The sequence below is a fragment of the Marmota flaviventris genome, chromosome 12 (genome assembly GCF_047511675.1).
Source record: "Marmota flaviventris isolate mMarFla1 chromosome 12, mMarFla1.hap1, whole genome shotgun sequence".
NCBI lineage: Eukaryota > Metazoa > Chordata > Mammalia > Rodentia > Sciuridae > Marmota > Marmota flaviventris.
The window spans coordinates 16,413,740-16,437,184 of record NC_092509.1 but is presented as its reverse complement, the minus strand read 5'-3'; the positions used below and the strand labels follow the sequence as shown (position 1 = coordinate 16,437,184).

Genomic DNA, 23,445 nt, shown 5'->3' with positions numbered 1-23,445 from the left:
TTATCATTCTTTCAGCTGTTCTTCTGGAAATAGCCTGTCTCGAATACTACTTGTCATGAGTGACCTGGTCCCGAGTCCTTGGCCACATTAATGGACTTAAAGCAGATCCAAATAGGGAGGGTCAGTTTGGGGAACAGGTAGAGATGCTGGAAAAAGAGAAAAATTCTCTTCTCTTTGGGATTGCTGGATGCTGGTCAGCCTAATTGTAAGCATGTGGAAACCTGAGAAGTAGGTAAACACAGGGGAAGGCTGCAGGGAAGGAGACACCAGGAGGGAATGTGGGAAGCAGCCAGCAGGATGTGGAGTGCTTTGAAAACTGGATTTACCTCTTTCTAAATCAACACCACATCTTTGACCTTGCTGGTTATGTGAGCCAACACACTTCCTTTGTTGCTGGGCTTGCTGAGATAGGTTTCTGTTACCTGCAACTAATAGGCTCTGATTAACATATTCTGTCCTTATCAACATCAGCACCTGGTTCAGCTTCGGAGCTGTGGAATTCAGGAAGTCCCAGCCTCTGCCCTCTGAGAACTACCCCCTAGCTGGAAGATGGGATGTGAATAAAATACTTTTAAAAGTACACAGTTATTTAGACAATATTGAATCGCTCCCTGTGGATAGTCATATTATGTTGGTGCAAATTCAGCAGCAACTGATCTGTTCAGTTGACAATGTGGTGAAAGAACATAAATAAGAATTTCAGAAATAAGCCTAAGGTCAATGGTTTTCTTTTAGTTCATTTCATCCTGTGAATTTCTCTGTGGCTAATTCTACATTTGTTCTGTTCTAAGTGGAATCCAGGGCTTCTTGACTAACCATTAGGAAATGTTTCAACCACAAATCATCACACATCACTGTGACTTGTACTCTTTGGCCTAGCTGGCCAGTGGCCATCATTACTCTCATGACCCTCCATTAATTCAGTACCTAGGACCATCTGAAAATCTCAGAGATGTGCTTTTCCTCATTTTTAAAGATTTTTAGAACCTGTCGGTGGTAGAATGGATGTAGATTATGAGCTCAGCAAACATTTTACAGCCTTAAAAGAGCCACTAAAGGGGAATGGCCCGTAGTCTCCTGTGTACCCATGTGATACAGTTCCCCAAGGACAATAGTTAATGAGTTAATAACCATGGCACTCCTGATGGCAGCTGTCGGACTTCCTTCTGACAACCAGTTACACGACAGCAAAAGGCACCAAGGGAGAAGGGAATCTGACAGAGGGCTGTGACACAGAGGAAAGGGACACGCTGACTGGGGAGCTGAAAGGACCAGGAGGAGCGTCACCCAACAAGGAGGGGAGGCAGTGTCTAGGGAGGACCACGGACCCAGACACCTTCATCCTACTCTGCACATAAGTGGGACGCTTTCACCCCCAGCAGTAGCTTTTCACTAGAAAGCAGTTCGGCTGAGTGGTAAAGCGAGGTCCTGGAGCTCGGCTGAATGGGTTCCCGTTCTGCCTTGGCCCGCGGAGTGTGCAGTTCAGACTACTCCTTCATCTACAAAATTAGAACACTACCACCCAGCCTGCGGGGTCTGCAGAGGGCAGGAAACATCCTGGAGTGGCAGGCTAGCACTCCAAAGTATCCATGTCTATGTTGCTTCCCTGGTCCCCACGCTAACGTCCTGCGTCTGCAGAGCTGGGTTGTTTCTGCAGAAATTCAGGGACAAAGAAGCCTGTCCAGGCTCAATTTTTTGCTTTTAAAGTGAACTTCAAAGACTCTGGTAGAGATAAAGATCTCGAAGGCAAGGTCTTTAAGCACCTCAAACACTTAGGATTGAGGAGCAAGGAGTGGACAACTGGCCTAAGCACAAGGCAAGTAAGAAAGACCCTCCCCTTGCCTCACCCGGACTGAATACAGTGCTATATATTCTGCTCAGAGTCAGCATGGCAGAGGATCCAACAAGCAGTAGTCCTGCCCTGAGAAGGGAAAGTCAGGCTGACCAGTCCTGGATTTCAGGTGTGGAAGACCCTGAACAGGAAACCCTGCTGTAAGCTGCATGGCACGGGACCTCCAAATGCAGTTTTAAGTTATGTGAAGACAGAACCCTTGATCTTGCTGATCTGAGTGTATGCCAGATTGAAAGTGCACGTGTTTACCTGCAGAGGTATGATGTGTCTCCTCACCCCCAATGCACCTGAGCTCTCCTCCCAGTCACGGACTCCCTTCCCTGCCAGGGCTTACCGTCTTTCCCTTTGCTGTTCAGGGGGACATTGCTGCCTGCCATTCCTCTTCAGAGCACACCTTGTCCTCTCTTCATAGCCCTGGCAAGGGACGTTCCTGGTGTCCTCACCGATTCGCATCAAGACTGGACCCCACTGTACTGAATAAGGGAGTGTTCCTAGGTAGTCAGGAAAGGAGACCCTCCTGCCCATCCCCACCTTGGTTCAGATGCCCATACCTGGGCCATCTTCTGTAGCTTTCTCACTGGTCCCCATGCCTCTGGGCCAAGATCCCTCACTGCAAGGATCCCGTCTGTCTGGAGGCTCAACAATTACAGTCTCACAGTAGAAAATGATTGACAGGTCACAAGGACTTCAAGAAAGAATACCTAATACTTACTAGACACAAAAGTCACCTACTGGCTTTTTTCAGGTCTATCTATAATTTTATATATTATATGTAATTTCCCAATACTCAGGGGTTCTAGGTGAGATCCCAGATGAGATGGTACTAAGCCTGGGATAAATCCCTCAGTTTAAGGTGCTTTTTCTGAGGCAGACACATCATTTCTAAGCTTCAAGCACTTTCCCCATCCCAACTCACAGCCTGTGTTCTGTTGAGTATTTTTAGTCTGCGGAGTTCATTCATGGTCAACGCCCATTGAACTGACCACACTGGGGAGAAGATCCCGGGGATTCTTCCTTCTAATGCTCAGGAAGAAGCAGTGATGGGGGTGGAGACCCCATCAACCTGTTGGCCTTAGCACTTCATGAGAGACTCTAGGCTGGGGTGCCAGGATATGAGGGTGGTGGTGGGGGAGCCAGGAGCAGAGCAGACTGGACTCTTCTCTGGGATGCACAGCTGCTCCAGCCCCATCAAGTGCTGGGTGGGGAACTCAGGAAGTGCTGTCCCAGGGTTCCAGGCAGCGGAGCTCAGGTGAGAACACAACCTGCCTGTGGGCACCCGGGAGACTTTGGGGGCACATGTAATTTCTGGTCCAATCCCCCCCGGGGGGTGGGTCACATGTGCAGGCACACAGCACGGGGTTGGTTCTCGACTTCATCTTTGAGCGTGTGTTTGTTTCCATATCCTTTGACCATTTTTGCTTCATTATATTTTGGAGCACATATGGAATTGATCCACTAAGTTTAAAATGCAAGAGCCAATATGAGAATTCAAAGATAAAAAATAAATCGAACAGAACAGGATATATCAGAGTACATACTACAGAATGATGATAAAAGTTGCTTCATGAAACTTTTGCCTCACATGACAGATATTTTTCCATGAAATCATGATGGGCATATAATATAGATCAAGGTCAACAGTGTTTGAAAGCCACTGCACTGGATATTTTAAAAGAAAAGGGTAGGGCTGGGGATGTAGCTCGGTGGTAGAGCTCTTGTCTAGCACACACGATGCCCTGAGTTTGGTACTGGGAACCATCAAAAAAACCAAAACAAAACCTCAGATGAAATAAAAAAAATAATTTGAGCATACAGAGGTTAGGGGAAATTGAAAGATAATTATGAAAAATTTGTCCCTTCCTAATTATGGAATAAAAATTTTCTGGGGTTATAAATCTGTAAAACATACAGAATATTTTTTAAAATTAAAAAATGCAACATGAAAATAAATGTGAAATTCCTTAGAGAAATGGAAGGGGCCAATATAAATATGAGACACTTTCTTTGGGATGAATTCCAAAAAGATAAACTCATTTTACTTCCTCTAAGCCATCCTGGGAGCAAATTATCCTAGAAAAAGGATTCAAGGATCTCAATTTTTAAACCCCTTGAAATGATACAAAAGCACAAACTAACGTTTTCCCCCCAGGAGGTCTAAATTAATTCTTCTTTCTTTCTTTCTTTCTTTCTTTCTTTCTTTCTTTCTCTCTCTCTCTCTCTGTCTCTCTCTCTCTCTGTCTCTCTCTCTCTCTCTCTCTCCCCCTCCTCTCCCCCTCTCTCCCTCTCTCCCTCTTTCTCTCTCTTTCTTCTTCTTCTTTTTTTTTTTAGCATGACCAGGAGAAAGAACATCTTTGCAGTTTACATCCAAGCCTTATTTTTAAGACCAATTACTTCGAGCTTCCTTTCTATTTGGAATGCTATATGCATCATATTGGGGGTTTGTTTTAGGTCTCTGTTTCACAAGAGAGTCTGTTTTCTGTCAGAATCACGACCGCACTCCACAGTGACGACGCGTCCCAGAGCCATCATGGTTTGTGAGTGGTCTGCTGGCCACTAGGTGGCAAAGTCAACCCACAGAACGTCCTCCGTTACTAGAAGGAGCCAATGCAGGAGGCTGCTCCCCCACCAGGGACCAGGAACCAGGAACTTCAGCTTAGATCAGTCATGCAGCCCATGGAGGAGATCAGACAGGACAAGGCGGCTTTGCAATCAAACGTGTCTTTAAAGGGAATCAGATTTGTGAACTTAGCTCTTGGTTTTCATTTCAAGATGCAAGGAGCAAAGATGTTACCTAATATGGTGCAATTGCTCTTCTTGTGACCAAAACATCCATGAACTCCAAAACTGGAATAAAACACCATTTAAAAAGGAGAAAACTTATTTTTAAAGAGTTGATTTGTCAGGTTGTAGGCGCTGCCTTTCCTGAGCTTTTATTCAACTCGACAACCAAAACGCAGGAAGCTTGAGAGGGGTCTTGCATTCGTACTGCTTATGTGTAGCAGTCAAACCTGAAATGTGTACCTTGAAAACAAAAACCTAACTGGACTCCTGATTATATGTATGAGCAAGTCTGAAAAAACTTTGTTATTAGAACTTCTAGATTGATGCCATGGAGCACAATGCAAACGTGGGCGGTTCTTTGCAAACATTAGCAAGACCCCCTGGAGAGACCCTCTCACTGTCCCTGAACTTGCTCTTCTCTGAGAGAGGAAGGAAGAAGTGCAGCTGGATTCTGTTTAGGCAAACCTTCGTGATCTAAGATTTGCTTATTATGTTTTCAACATCTGCAGACATATTTATTAGCATTGACTTTGCATACATGTGCTTTTGTCACGGAGGCTGAGGAATAGTGTTTTAAAAACACCACCGGAGCTAACAGAACCGTGGAAATAATTTTGCTTAAAAACCTAGCAAAAGCCATCCTTTGGACTAAATATTTCTATGTCAGCTTATGTACTGAAAGGACACCTGGTGAAGAAACTCCTTTGGACCTAATATTTATGCATTTGTGATTAATTTAATCTAGACTCATTAAGATTTTTTTTCAAGGTCCATATTTATCAGAGTATTTATTTTTACAACTGGACATGTTCCACACATCTGATTTCCTTTCATGCTTTAGCTTATTTGCACACCACAATTCACACAGGTACCTGTAACTCTTAAGTTTGAGAAGAAAGTAAGAAGCACCCTAGCAGGCCCTGTCACAAAACACCTAAATCCACCTGTGGGTGAATCGCCTAAGAACTCTGATCTTGCTTCCTCATCTGTAAAATGGGCCCACGGTACCTGAGGTTAAGATTGGTAGAAAGGCCCAGTATGGCCTGCTTGGCTCACCGTTGTTTCTTAAAAATGGTAAAATGAGTTTAGTAATTTCCTCTGATTGGTTGATTTTAAGAAATGTCTATTTCCATGGCTCACAGGAGCTAATTTTTATTGAGACTAAAACAGTGATTCTGAGCCCAGGGAGACTCTGCCCCGGGGGGAGATTTGGCAATGTCCAGAATTATTTCTCTTGTCACAACATGGAGAGAATGTGTTTCTGGCATCTGGTGGGTAGATGCTAGGGGTGCTGCTAAATATCCTTTACTGCAGAGGAGAGTGCCCCACAAATAATTATTTGGCCCAAGATGTCAATAATACTGGGGTTGAGAAACCCTGGCATAAGGACAGACAATAGAGGTCCAGAAAATGTTGTAGCATTCTGTCTGCCAGGAAAATCTGGAAGATGTCCTGATACTAATTAATGGGGCCAACTCCGAGTCTCTGCAAGAATCAGCTCTCACTTAACTTCTCTGGAGACCACACTGGGCATCCTCCCGCTAAGGACGCATCTCCTATTCATGCACCCAACCCTTCAGTCCTAATTTCAGGTAGTAAACACCTTTGAGCACTTACTGCAGGCCTTAGACTGGGGACACGATTCTTGTTCTTGAGGGACCATTTATTGGCATTACTATCGACTAAATAAAATAATGGCAGGAGTAGTAGTGTTGATGATCAGCTTTGCATGAGTCAATGAGGAGGGAGCACAGGGGTGTGTTGTGAGTCTGTAGGAATAAGCCCCCACCTACCAGGCAGGACAGAGCAGAGCATTTGAAACAGAGGGAGGAGCCCATGCCAAGTCCATTTCCCAGTGCTCCCAGTGTGCCCTGCACGTGTCCCTGTTAGAGCTTGAAGCATTTCCGTTTGTGCCTCCTAGGCCACTGGAAGACCCTTCAGGAAGGTTCTGTCTTCTCCTATCCAATGTTTTACTCTGAAACAAAGCACAATCTCTTTCTAGCTTTGAACCCAGAACCATTGCCTCTACTCTGATCTTAACTGACAGCAACATAGCTTTACTTTGGCTGGGACCACCGGCAACAGAAGGGCTCAAGAAGACTTGGAGATCAGGCAAATTGGCCAGGAGTCAAGATTGCATTGGGTGAGCAGTGGCTGGAAGGGATGAGAAGTTGAGGGCTGGGGCTCCAGAGGCAGCTGTAGGGAAGGCTGAGGAACCAATGGACAATCTCAAAACTGCCTCACATCGGAGGTGGGGGTGGGGGAGTGGGACAAGCACAATACAGCTAGAGGCCCCCAAGGGAACCAGCGTCACTTGATAGGAAATGATTTGGCACGTGCTCTCTGCTGCCCCTGACTTACTCTTATTTAACACTTAGAAACCCCTAGCCACTGGGGGGTTGAGGGAGGTGATAGCCAGCCTGGGTTGAGTCCTGGTTCACTGCTTATGAATCATGGGACTTTAGGTCAATAATTAAAGCTCTGGGATCCCCAGTGTCCCCACAGCTGTTGAGCAGATTCAATGAGATAATCGGCAAAGCCTCAGGAGGTTTGCAAGTGTTGGTCTTCTCTCTGCTCCCTGCACATGTCCACAGCTGAGTCCCTAGGACGTGTCATCAAGGCGGCCATCAGGAGGCACCCATGTGCACGAGCAGCCACCTGGGCCACTTCTCTTTGAAACAGCCCTTCCTGTGTCTGTGTATTTTTATTTTACTATGAGGTTGCAAATCTTTTGAGGACACTATCGAAGGCTTTTCCCTCTGTCTTTCCTTTTTAAAACATTCAGTTTCTAAATCTGTTTTAGAATCCCTGTGTTTAAAATAGAGCAGCTCGTCAGCAGATAAAACGTTTAGAGGGTCGATATTCAATGTATATGGCTTGATTTCCTTAGAGAAGCAAACAAGGCAAGAAAAGGTGTGGTTTCTCTCAACACGTAAGAACCAAACGCCCCTCAGATGGCAATGGATGCTTCTGAAAAAGAGAGAGGCGGGAGGGAAAGAAGGAGGTGGTCCATAGGGTGGCAAAGCCCCACCGTGGTGGGAACAACTTGCGGGGATACGCAGCGAAGAATTTCACACAAGGCTGAGGTTGAGGGTTGTCGTGGGAGCACAGGAAACCAGGGAAATGAAAACAGGACACCATGATTTTATTTGGATTTCTATTGTCCTTTCAGGGCCATGGTTTCGAAGTTCTATTCCATAATCTTAAAGGCAAACATCAAGATGACCGCAGGGAATTGCTGGTTTTGACCCCACTGCTTCCTTTACTGCTGCAACTGACGACCCTGTCCTTCAAAAAGTGGTACTTTCTTACATGATGTGAAGGTCCCCATTCAGTGAACCTCGCAAGGACCGCGGGAGGAGGGACTGTCGGGTCCACTTGAAGGGTAAAGAAACGGGTATAGGGAGTGCTTACACATTTGTCACACGGCGGCTGTCACTGCAGAAGCAGGACGCCAGCCCAGGCAGCCTGCTCTCCAACCTCTGCCCAGCCTCAGCCCTAGCAAGCAGATCTCTCAGGGACAAGCACAGCTTTCAGACAATGTCCCTGTGTATACGGCAGAGACTCAGTCCTCTTGCCCTTGACTCTCTCATTTCCATGCCTTCAAGGTAACCACTGAATAAGTAAATATTTGTTATGTGAATGGATATGTTCCTCTAAAATCTGTTCTTCTACAAATTATATATGTGCCTCTAAGCACTTACCATGTGCCAGGCACTGTTCTTTGTGTGTTCACATATTAGTTCATTTAATCCTCACCGCAATACTGCAAGGCCAGTGATTAAAATGCCAGATGAGAAAATGGAGGCACAGAGAGACTTGGTGCTTGGGCCAGGGTCACACAGCTTCTATGGTGCAGAGTTGAGATTTGAACCAAAGCCAACTGACCACAAAATTTGCTCCTAACACCCTTTGGGCATTATGTTCTCCAGCTTATCTTTTTGTGTATTCCACTTAAGAATATATCATGGACATCATTCTCATTCTGTGCAAATACATCTTTATGTCACATATGCTTTAAAACACAAAGAGGGACTGTCCAGGATCTCGTAGTTGGCACCTTGTCATGGCTTTGGCTCCAATAGAATTTCCCGAGCAGGAGAGGACAGGGGACACCATGTTTGCTGAGGACTCTTTTGAATGAAATGTTGCAGAGCTCAGCACCGGTGAGGCCAACACAAATCTCTAAGCTTCTTCCGACAATAACTTAGCTTGTTTTCAGACTCGTCTCTCCCTCTTGCTCTGCCACCATGTTTTTGGAGGAGTTAAGGCCCAGGGCCTCAGGTTACCAGTGTTTCAAGGAACTAGTCCTCAGCTACGTGACCACACCGCTGTGCAGAGAATCAAATAACTGAACAGATGTGCAAGGATCGTGTCGAAGCACGAGATGGATTAGGACCTTAAGCAGTTCTTATAACACCAACGCCAAGGGCATTTGCAGTGTAATTAAAACATAAAAGGTGAACTAAATTCTTTAAATTTGATAAACAAGTAGAAAAGATGATTATTTTATTGAAAACACTACTTGAAAGGACGAAACAATGCGTCCAGAAACTGTGAGAATCAAAATAAAATAATAAAATATGTTTTTTGGCACGCTCGGTCTAATTAAATATTAGAAAACAATGATCTCTTGTTTTGAATTTCCTGAAACCAAATGGACACTAAAGCTCATATCATTGTTAATTCTGGCTCGATGGGATTAAAAACAAAGAGGCAAAGGAACAAAGTTGGACCCGTCAAACAAAACAGTGCGAATACTTATTCTGAAACATGAGAGGAATATGATTGAAAAATTAAACACAGTGAGTGTGAAATCAACACAAGTGGTCTTATTCAGACAGAAAAAGAAGAAATCGTGCTGAGATCTATGAATAAAAACAAACAAAAATAACTGCAGGTTGGAGGTTGGTTGGTGCCTGGAATTATTTTTCATGAGCCCCCATCAAGTTGTACCTCCTCTGGGCGACACGGACTCACCTCCCGGGCTGTGCACAGGGATCTTGGCATGGAAGATCCCTTGCTCCTACCTGCCTCCAAGCTCCCTGAGGGCAAGAAATGGTGCATGTTGTACGGCAATGTACGGCAGGAAGTGGATGGTCTGGAGCCAGATCCACCACCTGGAACTGCAGGATGCACCTACTTATCTGAGCAGAGCAAGCCACCCACTCAAGCTTGTGGCTGACAGGGGATCAAGTCCCTGTATGCGGTCATTGTTATGGAGATCTTTTGACGATAGCTCACATCGAACACTTTGTGGAGCTGATCTACCACAATGGAGTAGCCAATCTTCTCCAAAGGAATTATTTTTGCAGTGGCCAACACGCAGATTGAAATGATTTTGAAGATTTTGCAATGCTAGCAAAAGAGTCAATGCATCACACTGTACTTGAGATCTCACTGCTGCACACACAGTGCCGTGTGTATTGTTGAATCGCTGCATTTCAGGGTGCGTGACGCACAGTATAACCACCTCTGTGATGCTAGGGAATGCCCACTGTATATAGAGTGTCTGCTTTGTGACTTCTATAGTCATTAGATGAAGCCCTTATTAATAACTCTGCAAGGCAGGTAGAATCCTCAGCATTTTATGTAGAAGAAACAGGCTCACAGGGTTAAGTAGACACTTGCCCAAGGCACCTTGACCAGGCAAGCGGCAGTGCTGGGATGTGAACTATGAGTGTGGAACTTGGAAGACCTTCACCAAAGCAGCTCTTTGTTTCTTCAACCGACAGTCAGAGGGACGGTGGGGTCCTCTCGAATCCCATTGATCGCGTGATCATCATTGCCTGCATGCGTTGCTGGTTCTAGAGTCAGTAAAGGTTTGACTCCTCTTTACTCTGTGAGAGCTGACCCAGAGAATGGGTCATAAGACAATTGAAGACCAAAGGCCTCCCTGAGCCTATACTGCCTGTCTCACACTTAACACCATCATGGCGCTTGATGCCGTTAACAATGGCAATGTCCCTGTTGGGGCACGGACACAGACTCAGCCATCCAGCTCAGCTGTGGTAGCCCGGGACTGACTGGCTGGAACCTGGTGAACCAGTCTGCAGGGCCATGGGCAGAACTGAAAACGGAGGTGACCTGAGTCCTTGGGCAGGTTTACCTGGCAGCAGAGGCCACCCTGAGACCCCTGCCTTCCTTCCCTTGATCCTGGCAAGTCAGCACACCCCGTGTAGGAAGCTATGGGTGGCACTTAACTGCTTAACACATCAGTGGGCTTCTTGGTGGAGACAGGGACAATGGCATCAGAGCCAGTGGAGTGCCAGGTGACTGTGCCTTAGCCAGTCTAGTTCTCAGGGCTTCTCTTACTGACTTACGAGGGCAGGTGTCAGCATGCATATGTCTCCAGGGACCATCCACACCTCCATCTCAAGAAGCCCTTTCAACTATGAAAACAGGCTCTGAAAGAAGAGGTTTTTATTTTTAGTTTTTAAAACTATTTCTTAGTTGTCAATGGACCTTTATTTATTTATATGCAGTGCTGAAAATTGAACCCAGTGCCTCACACATGCTAGACATGCACTCTACCACTGAGCTACCACCCCAGCTCAAGAAAAGGTTTTTAATAAAATTTATATTTCAAAATATTCCCATCAGGGAAGAGACAGACTTTGCAGAGACTGAAGTTTATATCATTTTGAGGTCTGCTCCTTTAAGAGGATGAATGCAATATAAAGTGCATTGCTTCCCCCCCCTCTGGGAAAAGGCTTGAGGTCTCAGCTTTATCTGCCTCACAGCACTATCTTCATTCCAATCACACTCTGGATGAACCAGGTGTGGTGGCACTCGCCTGTAATCCTAGAGACTTGGAGGCTAAGGCAGGAGGATCACAATTTCAAGGCCAGCCTCAGCAATTTAGCAACACTGTCTCAAAATACAAAGATCTGGGGATGGAGCTCAGCGGCAGCACTGCTGGGGGGCAATCCCCGGTGCTACAAAACAAAACAACAAAAAACCTGATGATTTCGTTAGGGTTGAGATACTGAAATTTTAAAAAATATCCCGTGTTTAATTACCAAACTAAAGCTACGCGTGTGCATGGACTAGAGGAATGAAATTCTTTTCAAAACTATCTCAGCGAACAATGCAAGTGGAATGCTGGGAAGGGCAACTTTGGGCATCTGACTGCCCAGGTGTGACGCCTGCCGGAGAATGAGGCTTCTGAAGGTGGATTTTGCTTTCAAAGGCTGGAGTCCCACTGTGCGCCAGTCAGTTATCAAGTTAGGAAGACGGGGAGCTAAGAGCGGATTTCCTCTGCTGGAAAGGTGGTATCCACGCAGAGCCCAAGGCAAGGCCAAGAGCCATCTGTGAACACGGGAACATCTATGTAAGGAGCTGTCACCGAGCTGGTGAATAGGGAGGACAATGGGACAAATCAGGACAAGTAAACGTCACATGGAGGGGGGCTCGGTTTTTCTGAGAATAATACAGAATAACGAAGAAGAGGTTACTTTGATAAAATCATGTCAAAGGGACACTGGGTGGTAGCTCTCTGCCTGTCTGGCACAGGCAGCTCACATAGAGCCTAGCGGTGCTCGCTGGGACCCAGCCGGAGCACAAATGAGCATACGTTGTGACAAATGGCACTGAATCCAGCTGCAGACAGGTGTGTATACTGAAATTCCTGAAGGCATGCCAGGTTCAGACAACTTAAAATTCTTAATTAGAGATCTGGAAGTGAATGCTAATGAAATTTTCACATGATATTAGATTTGCAGCTATTGTAAGTCCAAGCAGACATATGGAAATTGATGGACCCGCCTGCAATCATACAATTTATTTAAAGAAAACCTCTGACCAGATGTTATGCTACCCGTTGCCACTAAAGATAGAAGATGCACAGAAAGATTGAGTTTAGACTGATTCCAGGAAATATTTAAATAAGATATGATAATGAGACAGAAGAGCTGGCCCTGAGACGATGTCTCCATGGAAACTTCTATTTTTTTCTTCCCTGTGATATTTTAGATTAGAATACATATCCATCAGGGCTGGAAACCCTTGGTGCATATACCCGAAAGTAATATCATGATCGTTAGCACTTCTCTCTTCCCAGGGGGCATTCTTCCTCTGCTGGCCAACCATGGCTGCCTACAACCGAGACCTAATACTTTGCTCTATTAGACCAGGGTTTGGGTATCAGAGAGAATGAAATTCAAGGCTCAGATTCTGCCTCAACATGCATCAGGAATCATTCCTATCTCCCTCGCTTTCTCAAAAATATCACTACCATGTGATTTACACTGGCTTGAAATAACACAAAAAAAATTAGGGGAGTAGCTTATGTGGTACTAAATATTTTAGCAGAACTTGGTTGATCACTTAGAAATAGCTACAGGACCATTTAGAAATAGTTTTGAGAATATTTTCATTAACATGAAAGGGAGGACAAGCAAGGGAGGAATCAGAGAGGTTAGTTTCCATTCAACAGAACAGACTAGCACAGCAACCTCGGAAGGGTTTTGTCCGTCCACTGTAGGCGGATCAGTTACCTATTTAGCGGAAGGTAACCTTCCACTTTACTGGAGTGGCCTATTAGGGAGCTGGATTCCCTCTAGGGCCTTTAAGCGAAAACCAGAGCAGGTGTTGCATTTCGGGAGAAAGAATGGCTTAGTCAACATACAAGGGAAGCCGCACAGGTGTGACCTCTTTTTAGATTAAAACACAATATGTTGCTTGAGTATGTATCACAGAAAGTCATTGTTTGGTACCAAAGTTGTCACCAAATAAACTTATCAGCTGCTAAAAATACCGGGAAGGCCTTTGTACAAAAACATGTAGTGATACTGCTCTCAGGGCATGAGGGTAATTCCCCCAAATCAATTTGTAATTAGATCATAGTATATGTGACACATAGGAGTTTCCTAGATAAAGGTTTCTCCCTGTGTGGTCCCTGGAACCCCAGCATCAATTAACTGGTAACTCTTTAGACTTACAAATGTTTGGCTTTCCAGATCTCCTGTATTGCAAGATCTTAGGGCAGGGCCCAGCAATCAGTGTTTGAATGATCCTCCAGATGATTCTGATGCCTGCTAAGTTTGAGAACCACTGTGCTACATGACTCTCCTGTGTCTCCTCTCACCTACTTGCAGGAGCAAGTAGCTGGATAGCTTAAAGGTAACTTAGGGATATCGATCCCCCCCCCCCACATTTCTTCTAAGGTACCTGCTTGTTACAATTTCCCCAATGCTCTCTGAAAATTTTCCTCAGGCTTTCCTCCTGGTTGCCTCCCCAGTTCCAGCTAAGTGGTTAGGTCTCAACAGCGAGAAGCAGCCCTGGGTCGTTTCTTGTGTCTCTAAGACATCTGTTGGGGACTCAGCAAACTGTGTTTGTTTTTTACTAACCATTTCACAAGACTCCATTGTACATCTTTCCTATGAATTCAGCATCCTGAGGTTTTGAGGGATATTTTTAAAACTTCGAACCATCTTATTCTAGGGAGAGTGATATTTAAGCTCTACTAGAAAGCACCATATGATTGCTGGGTTTAATCTACATGTATAGGTAGCATAGTAAATTTAGAGTAACTAAAAGGAAGTAAGAAATTTACCATCAATTTCCCCAAGACAGATGAAGAACATCAGGCTGGAGAAGAGCTTTGCTACCAAGACTAGGAAGCAGTTAGTGCTACCTTCAAATGTCAGGTGTATTCCTTTCCTGCAGCTACTATCACAAATCGCCACAGCCCAGTGGCTTAAAACAACAGGAACTTATTCTCTCACAGTCTGGCAGCCAGAACTAGAAAATCAAGGTGCTGCCAGGACCACACTCCAACACTCTAGGATGGAATACATTCCTTCCTCTCTGGCTTCCAGTGGCTTATGAGCATGTCAATCCAATTTGCCTCTGTGGCCACACAGCCACCTCTTCTCTCTTCTCTGCATGTCTCTGATAAGGACGCTTGTCACAGCGTTTAGGGTCCATGTGTAATTCAGGATGATCTCATCTCAAGCTCCTTCACTGAATTACATCTGCAAAGACTCTTTTTCCAAATAAGGTAATGGTTCAGGTTCAGGGGTTATTGTGAGCAGATCTTTTGGGGGGCATCCATTTGACCTACTATAGTTGGCATCATGTAGAACAGGAGGAAGTCACTGCTCCCTGGGGAACAGAACTTCCATCAAACTAGGGTTGATATTTGTGGGTATTTGTGGATGGAGTTCACCTTGTCAGACGATAAATGTGTTATTTCCTTTAGAACTATAAGACAATATGTTTTTTTAAAAAATCTGTATTAGAATAATTTTAGAAGAGAGATACATTTTCAATAATACTCCAAAAAAAAAAAAAAAAAAAAAAAAAAAGACCAAGAGACTATAGGTGGGAAGAAACACATGGATGCAGAAAGGCAGATACAGAGGGTGGACATTTCTTTTTTAGCTACTTTACTACATTTGTTTCCTTAACTGATTCATGTGTTCAACTAAGAATTGATTGTTAACATAATTTGTTGAGAGTGACATTGAACACAAACATAGAACTAGGTCCAGGGGTTTAAAAACATGGCTAGTTTTACACCCTAGCAAGTGACTTAATCTCCTTGTGCCTTAGTTTCCTCATCTGTGAAATGTGGAGTCAGGAGAGCACCTGATGGTGGGGGTGTGGGAAGACTAAAGACTAGGAACGCATGTAGGATGCGCACGCAGCACATCCTGAGCAAGGGGGGCCTACTGAGCAAACAAGGTCAGCATGCCTGGCTTGGTCAGCTCCTAGGGTGGCTGAGGCAAATCAAAGACTGCATTCTGGTGGGAACGAGAAAACTTCAAACAATCGATGGACCTATGCGTGGCTCTGCAAAAGAAACAGACGAGACGAGGTGCAGAGTGGGTGAAGGGTGGCTTAACTGAGGTGTCCCGTTTTAGATAACATGGAGAGGAGGTCACTCTAATGAAATGACATTTAATCGGAGGAAGAAACCACGAAAAGCATGGAGGAGTCCATGGCAGAGAGAGAGGAGTCTTGATAAATGAGATTGTGTCATGTGCTGCAATCATGGATCACGGGACAGCGGCATTGACCCTAGTGAGTGAGTATGCGTTACCATTTGTATGTTGCCATAGGACCTAGACTGGAGGGGCTGGAAATGTGCAGGAAACGCTTCTGAGGCCCAGGGATGTCCCATGCAGAGGGAAGGATCTGGAGCAAGATGACCCCACATGAACTGGGGGAGAATTCTCTGCCCACAGACAGCAGCCCCCGGGGCCGAGGAGCCCCCAGGAGCATGAATCATACCAGGGTGACTTGCAGTTCTCCCCACGTTTACTGGAAACTTACTTCAGGCTATGGCACTGGCCCACTCTGTACTGGGCACTGCAGGGAACCTGCTTTCTAGTAGCTCTTGGTTGTGACAAAATGCCAGGCCACACCATGTTATCAATGGCAGAGACAAGATGTTCTAAAGATATGTCCATTTCAGGTTACGATTTAGCAGGGTTGGATTTTTCTGCAAACTTCCTTCTTAGCAGTCAGTAGGCGAGCCATTTCACCTTTTCCCAAATCTGCACAAACAGTGATGTCAAAGACCTTAGCAGGTCTGTCTCTCTCAGTACCTGTGTGCCCTGCCTGTCTGTGCCTCAGTGGTAAAAGTGGAGACCATAATGATACCTGCCTTGCAGGATTCTGCAGGCACCAAGTGAATCGAGACAAGTATGGTGTCCCTCAGCATCCATGGGGGACAGTTCCAGGACCTCCACAGACACCAAAATCTGTGGATGGTCAAGTCCTTTACATAAAATACACTTAATGTGCACTTATATAAGAGGTAGGAGGATTGCGAGTTCAAAGCCAGCCTCAGCAATTTAGTGAGGTGCTAAGCAACTCAGTGAGACCCTGTCTTTAATAAAATACAAAATAGGGCTGGGGATGTGGCTCAGTGGTCTAGTGCCCCTGAGTTCAATCCCTGGTACCCCAAAAGACCAAAAATTAAAAAAAAAATGGAACCTCAGATCACCCTGTCAGATGCTAATGCTTACATATAACACCTGACACAAAGTAAACCCTATATAAAGAGCTGTTACAGTGTATTGTTAAGGACTAATGACAAGGGAAAATGGTTTTAGATGCTCAGTACAGAAACAATTAGAAAAAATTTTTTTGATCCATGGTTAGTTGAGTCCTGGGGTATGGCACCCACAGATTTGGAGGTCGCACAGTTGCTGAACCTTGTGTGTAAGGACCAAGTAAGTGACAAATGACTATGTTATCATTACTGATATCACCAATAATTGAAAACCAGATAAAATAAAGCAACAAATAACCATTAAGTGCAGGCCTGACCACTTGCTGCTCTCAGCATGTGGTGTGTGGGGAGTAGTTGTTCTCTGTAGGTCTCGGTGTTCTGCTGCCTGAAACGAGGACACTGGAGGTAACGGGCTGTTTTCAGCCTTAACTTTATGGAGCTTGGGTCTCTGAGTCCCCGGGTGTCTATGCCAAACTAGGACTTTCCTAATGGTTCAGTTCTTTCTTGGGAAAGAACCTTAAAAAGGTTGGAATTCTGCAGGTAGGAGCTGGGCTGACCAGGGTTTCTTCCATGGGCAAAACTTGAGCTCCAACAATTTACTTTAAGCTGTTATTTAAAGGACACAGGAAGCAAAGGGCTGCAGGTGAGTTGTAATCAGTGGCTTGGGAAAGAACCCCGGGAAAGTTAAGGTAAAATGTGGAAACGCAGGTTTTTCTGACTGATTCAGGACATGGGAAGCTTTGGTGGGAATTCACTTGAGGACAGGTGAGCCCAGGAATGATTACCTGGCTGAAACCCAGGTATGTCCATGGATGGAGCCCTAGTGGGCTGCCATTTTCTTTTCTTCTTTCATCTCTCCCCCATCCCATGTTCTCTCTGAAGGCCAGGTGGTGGCAGCCTTAGCAACCAGCACCTTCTCTCCTCTGGGTCGGGCTTCCCGCACCTGTCCTCTCTCTTCAGTCCGAGCACCTTGCCCTCTCAGCCTCCCCAGCTGAGAGCCAGGACTGCAGCTCTTTTCCTCTGAACTCACTGGACTTTCATACAAACTAATGGCACCAAACAAACGTTTGTGGTTGTCCATTATATTCTCATGGTCCTCAGAAACAGGGACAACCCTGAGTAGACCCAGTTGACCTTATGGCCGGGAAAGGGAGGCTTTTTTGGAAGCAGTGTGCCCAGACATGAAGTCGTGTGTGAGTTGGAGGCTGTGTGCCTGCCTGGCTTTGTTTAGGACGAGCAAGTACTTCTCCAAGGCGCTCTCCTTGTTCCCGCACCCTGTCTGTCACTTTGGGGGTGTGGCTGCTCACTCCTTGGGGCATCTGGCCAGCCAATTCAGCAGGGAGCCTGGTTTTTCAGTTTCGTGATTCGTGGCTTCCTTGCCTGGGGAATTTTCAGACTGAATAAACCTGACAGGTTTATGGATGTCTTAGCAAACATAAGCAATGCACAGTTGGTTTCTGAGATGGCTATAAACACCAAATTGATCCAACCTGGAAAGCACAGCTCAGTTCTAGTGACCCAGAGAGACGGTCCTGGCTGGGCTGGTCCTTCCAGGTGCTGCTTCACAGGGCAGACCAGCAGATCCCACACCACTGGGAGCTTGTTCCAAAAATGCATATTCTTGCACCCGAGACCTGCCACATGAGTTTTGGGGATGACTCCTGATCGTCAGTGTTCAAACCAGCCCTCCAGTGACTCTGATGAACACTTGAGTTTGTGGAGTCCTGTGTGGATGAGGCTGGCTTCACTCCCTCCTCAGTGCTCCTGCACCTGCCATCTCCTGACCTGGGAACCCTGCTCCTCCTTCCATGGTCATCCTGTCAACCCCAGGAGGGACAACACTGCCACAGCAACTGAGTGAATTAGAATTGCCTGTCTGATCCCCACCTGCCTGAGAACCTGTGATCAGGGGAGGGCCAGGTCCTGTCTGAATCACCACCTCTCCCTGGAGACTGACCAGCTGCTGGCACAGTTAGTGGGTGTGGGGTGTCAAGGAGAGCTAAGACAGGGAGATTTACATATGTCCAAACTCAAACAGCTGACACACATACACCTAGGTAAAACAATTTAACTACACTGAAAATGTAGTCACCATATAATATTTTCTGAAAAAGGCAAACATAACCCACAACTCTCCCCTTGTGGGAAGGGTGAAGCAGCCAACTGACCCCCAGTTTGAATTCTCTCACAGAATTGCCAGAGGAAAACTCAGTTCCCCTTTCTTAGCCTTTGTCTCTTTATCTGTGGAATGGAGCAATGTCTTGCTGCAGCAGTTTGGAAGGTCGGCAGTAGTGTGTATTTGGCACATACCAGATGCTCACTAAACAGCAAATGGAGATACTGTTCACCAGTTAGGGTGTTTACTATGCTGCTGGAAGCAATTATTTTCATTCTTTTTAAAAAACAGGATTGTTGCGCCCCTGAAATACCTAATTCCCTGCAGGAATTAACAGGAAAACTGCTTAATACTCCTTAACAAAAGCATCCCCGATATTCTGGAGGAACCATGGTGATAGAATCTGTAAGTAGAGTCCCAATGACCTCTGAGGTCTTTTTATGGATTGAAATTGCAAGCAAATATGAAGACTCTTGGTGTGTGTTTTCCAGAGAGGGTGAGAACGCACAAGTGAAGACAGAGGGAGCAATTTTAACAGAAATTGGCTTTGATTTCCCTAAGCCTTTCCCAATGTCCTGATTTTCCAGGCATTTGCACTCGCTTCCTTGATTGAAGTTCCCATCTACGACCCATAAAAGGTGAGAACGAAATGACATTTACGGGCCGGGTGTGATGGGTGGTGGTGCATGCCTGTCATCCCAAAGTGAGGCTGAGGCAGGAGGATCTCAAGTTCAAAGCCAGGCTCAGGGCAATTTAGGGAGATGCTAAGCAACTCAATGAGACCCTTTGCTTATGGAAAGCAAAGCCAATTTCTGTTAAAATTGCTTCCTCTGTCTTCACGTGTGTGTTCTCGCCCTCTCTGGAAAACACACACCTGAAATACAAAATAGGGATAGGGATGTGGCTCAGTGGTCAGTGACCCTGAGTTCAATCTCCCATACCCAAAACAAAACAAAAAGGACATTTATGTCTTTTCCAGAGAGTTGTTCAATCAGTAGACAACTTTGTACAAATGCACCTGCTTTGTGAAAACTCTGGTGAATCAGCAAGTCAAACTCATAACAGTGAGGGCTGTGAACCCAGGACCAAACAAACACATGAGCCATCTGAGTGTGGGCATGACGGAAAAAATAAGAAATGCATAGCAGGCCCTAAAACTGGAGTAATGCAACACAAACCTCTCTGGCTCCCTAAGTTTTTGCTGCTTCCTTCTGCCTTACTGACACTAAGGTGAACTAACCCCAGCAAGTCAATGTCATTCTCTCTCCCAGAAATGTGCATTTGGGACTGAACGTAGCAGGCAGATTGCATGGTGGAAGTCAGTGTGCAGAGCAGAGATCAACCAAGGATGTCACATCTGCTCCTCATTTATGTAAAGATGTACAGAGAGCTGGTCTGCAGAGATACTCAGCACAGCCAGGCCAGTTCTGCTCAGGTCCCCACAGCTTTGCCAGCCCCAATGAGGGCCCTCCTTAGCATGGCCCTCTACCAGCCCTGGCACTTCTGTCCCTGAGCCGCTTTGCTATTACATCTCCAAGTCTCCTTTCTGCTTACATTACCTCCCATTGGCTTTTGCAGACACCTGCTTGAGCTGTAAGTAGTGCTGTATCAGCAGTAAGTATGCACCAGTGTCTTGATGTTTGGAGGTACAAGCAATGAGGAGGACTGAGGTTCCTTACCTCTGGGCACAGCCAACTGTTGAGTTTTGCAGGAGGACCCTTCAGGCAGAAATTGCTTATTCAAATACTACTATGATCTGAAAGTGATGGAGCTCTTTGGCTTTGAATAGCAAAAAAAAAAAGTGGAGCAATTTGGCACGTGGTGTGGGTACAGGCATGGAGATCAGCTTTTGGGTGCCCGATCTCTACCAGCCAAGGATTAAGATGTCATCAAGTACTAGGGTTGCTGCTCCTCCTGTGACATTTCACAAACCTAGGGGATGCTGGGGGGCACTGGAGTGGCAGAAGTGCTCTGATTTGGGGGTGAAAAGGAATAATTACTTGTAAGTTGCTCTCCTTCAATTCACTTGATATTGTCTTGCAAGAAACAATAGGAGACAGCCTAAAAAGTATTTTGTGGAAAAATGTCAACTCTCAGTTTATTTCGATCAATTGCTACTTATTTTCCTCAGTGCACCTAATCAGACACCAAGATAGGAAGACCAACAATTTGAGGCAAATGGATGCAAACCAACAATGCCTACTGATATTAAGATGCAGCCATCACTATCAGTAAGAGACCCGATTCAGTTTGGTCTCAATTTTTGTAGGATTCTGTATCACAGGAGTAACCCGCACAGACTAAAGTTCAAACTGGCTGAGTTCAAAACCAATTCCAAGCTTCAGAGCTAGAAACTTTGGAAGTCTCTCGTCCTTCTGAGCCTGCTTCCTCAGCTACCAAATCCAGCATGCCACCTTATTTTGTAAGGCTTATGCACTGAGCGTGGTGTTTATATTTTTAAATGGTTGAGAATAAAATCAGCAGAATTGCACATTAATTATACAAAAGTCAATCTTCAATGTCCACACATCAGTTTTCCTGGGACACAGCTAACCCTGTTTGTATATTTTCTGTGGTTGACTGCTCGCTGCAACAGGGCTGACAAGTTGCAACCTAGATCCGATAACAGCAAAGGCTAAGATGCTTCCTCTCTGCCCCTTACAGAAAGTCTGCCAGGCCTTGCCACAGAATGTCATCCAGCCCTCTCTGTAACCTCATCTGTTCTGAACCACATGGGTCCTGAAGGGCAGTAATCACATCTATCATATTAAAGCCATTCTTGCTGCTTGTGACATTAAGCTTTGAACCAGGAGACATGAAAACATATTTTTCAAACAATCAAATCACTAACAACAATCCTTTGAGAATTTGCTACTCAGATAAAAGATATACTAGACTTGGGCTGGGGTTGTGGCTCAGTGGTAGAGCACTGCCTAGCATGTGTGAAGCACTAGCTTCGATCCTACATATAAACAAATTAACTAAATAAAGGTCCACTGACAACTAAAAAGATATAAATATATATATAAAAAAAGATATACTAGACTCATCTTGCCTTTAGGTTCACGTTGAACTAGGGACTGTGTGTGTGTTCTAAATGAATATATATGTACATAAAAATTTATGTTCTAAAACGAAAACAAAACTAAAGTTTCAAGGAAGCTCAGGAAGCCAGCACAGATTAAAGTTCCAACTTGGCTGAGTTCAAAACCCGTTCTGAGCTTCAGAGCTGGAAACTTTGGAAATCTCTTGTCCTCCTGAGCCTGCTTCCTCAGATCAAATGGGGACAAAACATACCTCTTTGGCTTTCTGTGAGGATAAACTAAGACAATGAATGTAGAAGTCCTAGCCTGGGCCTGGGCACATGATATGCATGGAATAAACAAGAGTCTTCACGAACGCCATGCACATACAGAAGCACGAGGGTTTAGGAGCCTGGTGGTTATGTTATGAGCAGGAGCAGAGGCAGAACGGCAGCAGGGACCTGGCTTGGAAGAAGCAGCTCCTGGATTGGAGAAGGAAGGCGGATTGCAGGTGCTTGGCACCTGCAGAGGGAACAGCCAAACATGACACTGGGAGGGCTCCTGCATGGGGCAACATGAGAAGGACCAGAGGGTCAGAGAGGCAGCAGGCCGTGCGCCTGGTTTCAGAGTTGTGACCATTATCTGCAAATGACAGAGAACTGCTAAAGGCTCTCAACCTCAAGTGATGGGTGCAAAGAAGTACGTGGAAAGAGGCTTCCTTTCCCATGGCCGTGCCCCGTGTGGGCCTGCGGCTTCCTTGGTACTCTAAATTCAGCACCCAGGACGCACTCAGACAGACACATCCGTTGTACTGCAGGCACAGTCAGGATTTGCAAAATGATTTGGGGATTGTGTCAACAGCTGTCCCCTCCCAGTAATTCCTATGTTGAAGTCATTTCACAAGTATGTTTGGGAAGCAACAATCTTCTGGTTCTGGATCATGCATGAAGTTTAGAAAGAAAAAATAAAATAAACCAGAGGGTTGTTTTGCAAAACTTTCAAGCTGAACAAGAGAAACGTGCCCAGAACACTGTCTGGTGCAGGTGGCTCTGTGCTGAGGGACTCAGAGCCTGCTGCTTTCTGAGGTCTGTTTGTGACATCTACCGCAGCATGTACATTACTTGAAAAAACATACTTATAATGCTAAAAATACTCCTCAGTCTAGCCTGAATGCAGCCTGTCAGAATGTTATAATCTGATTTCTATACTTCCTGCTGATATTTGCACATTTTCATAAGAATCATTTTGGGCATTATTTTGTTTTTCTTTGAGAAAGTGGATGGCCGATTAGGGAGGCCCGGGAGAGGGTCTGTGAGAGTCTGGCCACTTCTCAGTTGCTCAGGGCAAATCTTTTATTTTACCTTAGTTGCTCCTCTGTGGAGCTGATTCTAGGTTTGGGCTGTGGCACCCATGAGCAGTGACCCCTCTCCTCATGATAACTACTCTTCTTCCTGGTCTAGACAATGTCCCTGTGTCAGTTGGGTATAATTAATGTCATAATTTGTCACAGGAAGTCTGGGCTGCAAGGTAGCTTTGGGGCAAACCAGTTCATAACCTCATTTTACAGAAGTGAAAACTGAGGCCTTTAGGCCTTTAATCTAAAATTAAAAGGTGGCAGCATGTTGAAGGTTAGATCTTCTGGTTCACAGGAAATTTGTGTTCTAGCTACACTGTGTGCCTGCTCCTCTCACCACCCGAGTTGGGATTT

General features: G+C 45.3%; 1 protein-coding gene across 2 annotated transcripts in view; it reads right to left on the bottom strand.

The window, feature by feature from the left end:
* Chrm3 (cholinergic receptor muscarinic 3) overlaps positions 1–23,445 on the bottom strand; it is a 426,898-nt gene that overhangs the window by 4,203 nt on the left and 399,250 nt on the right. The window lies entirely within an intron of this gene.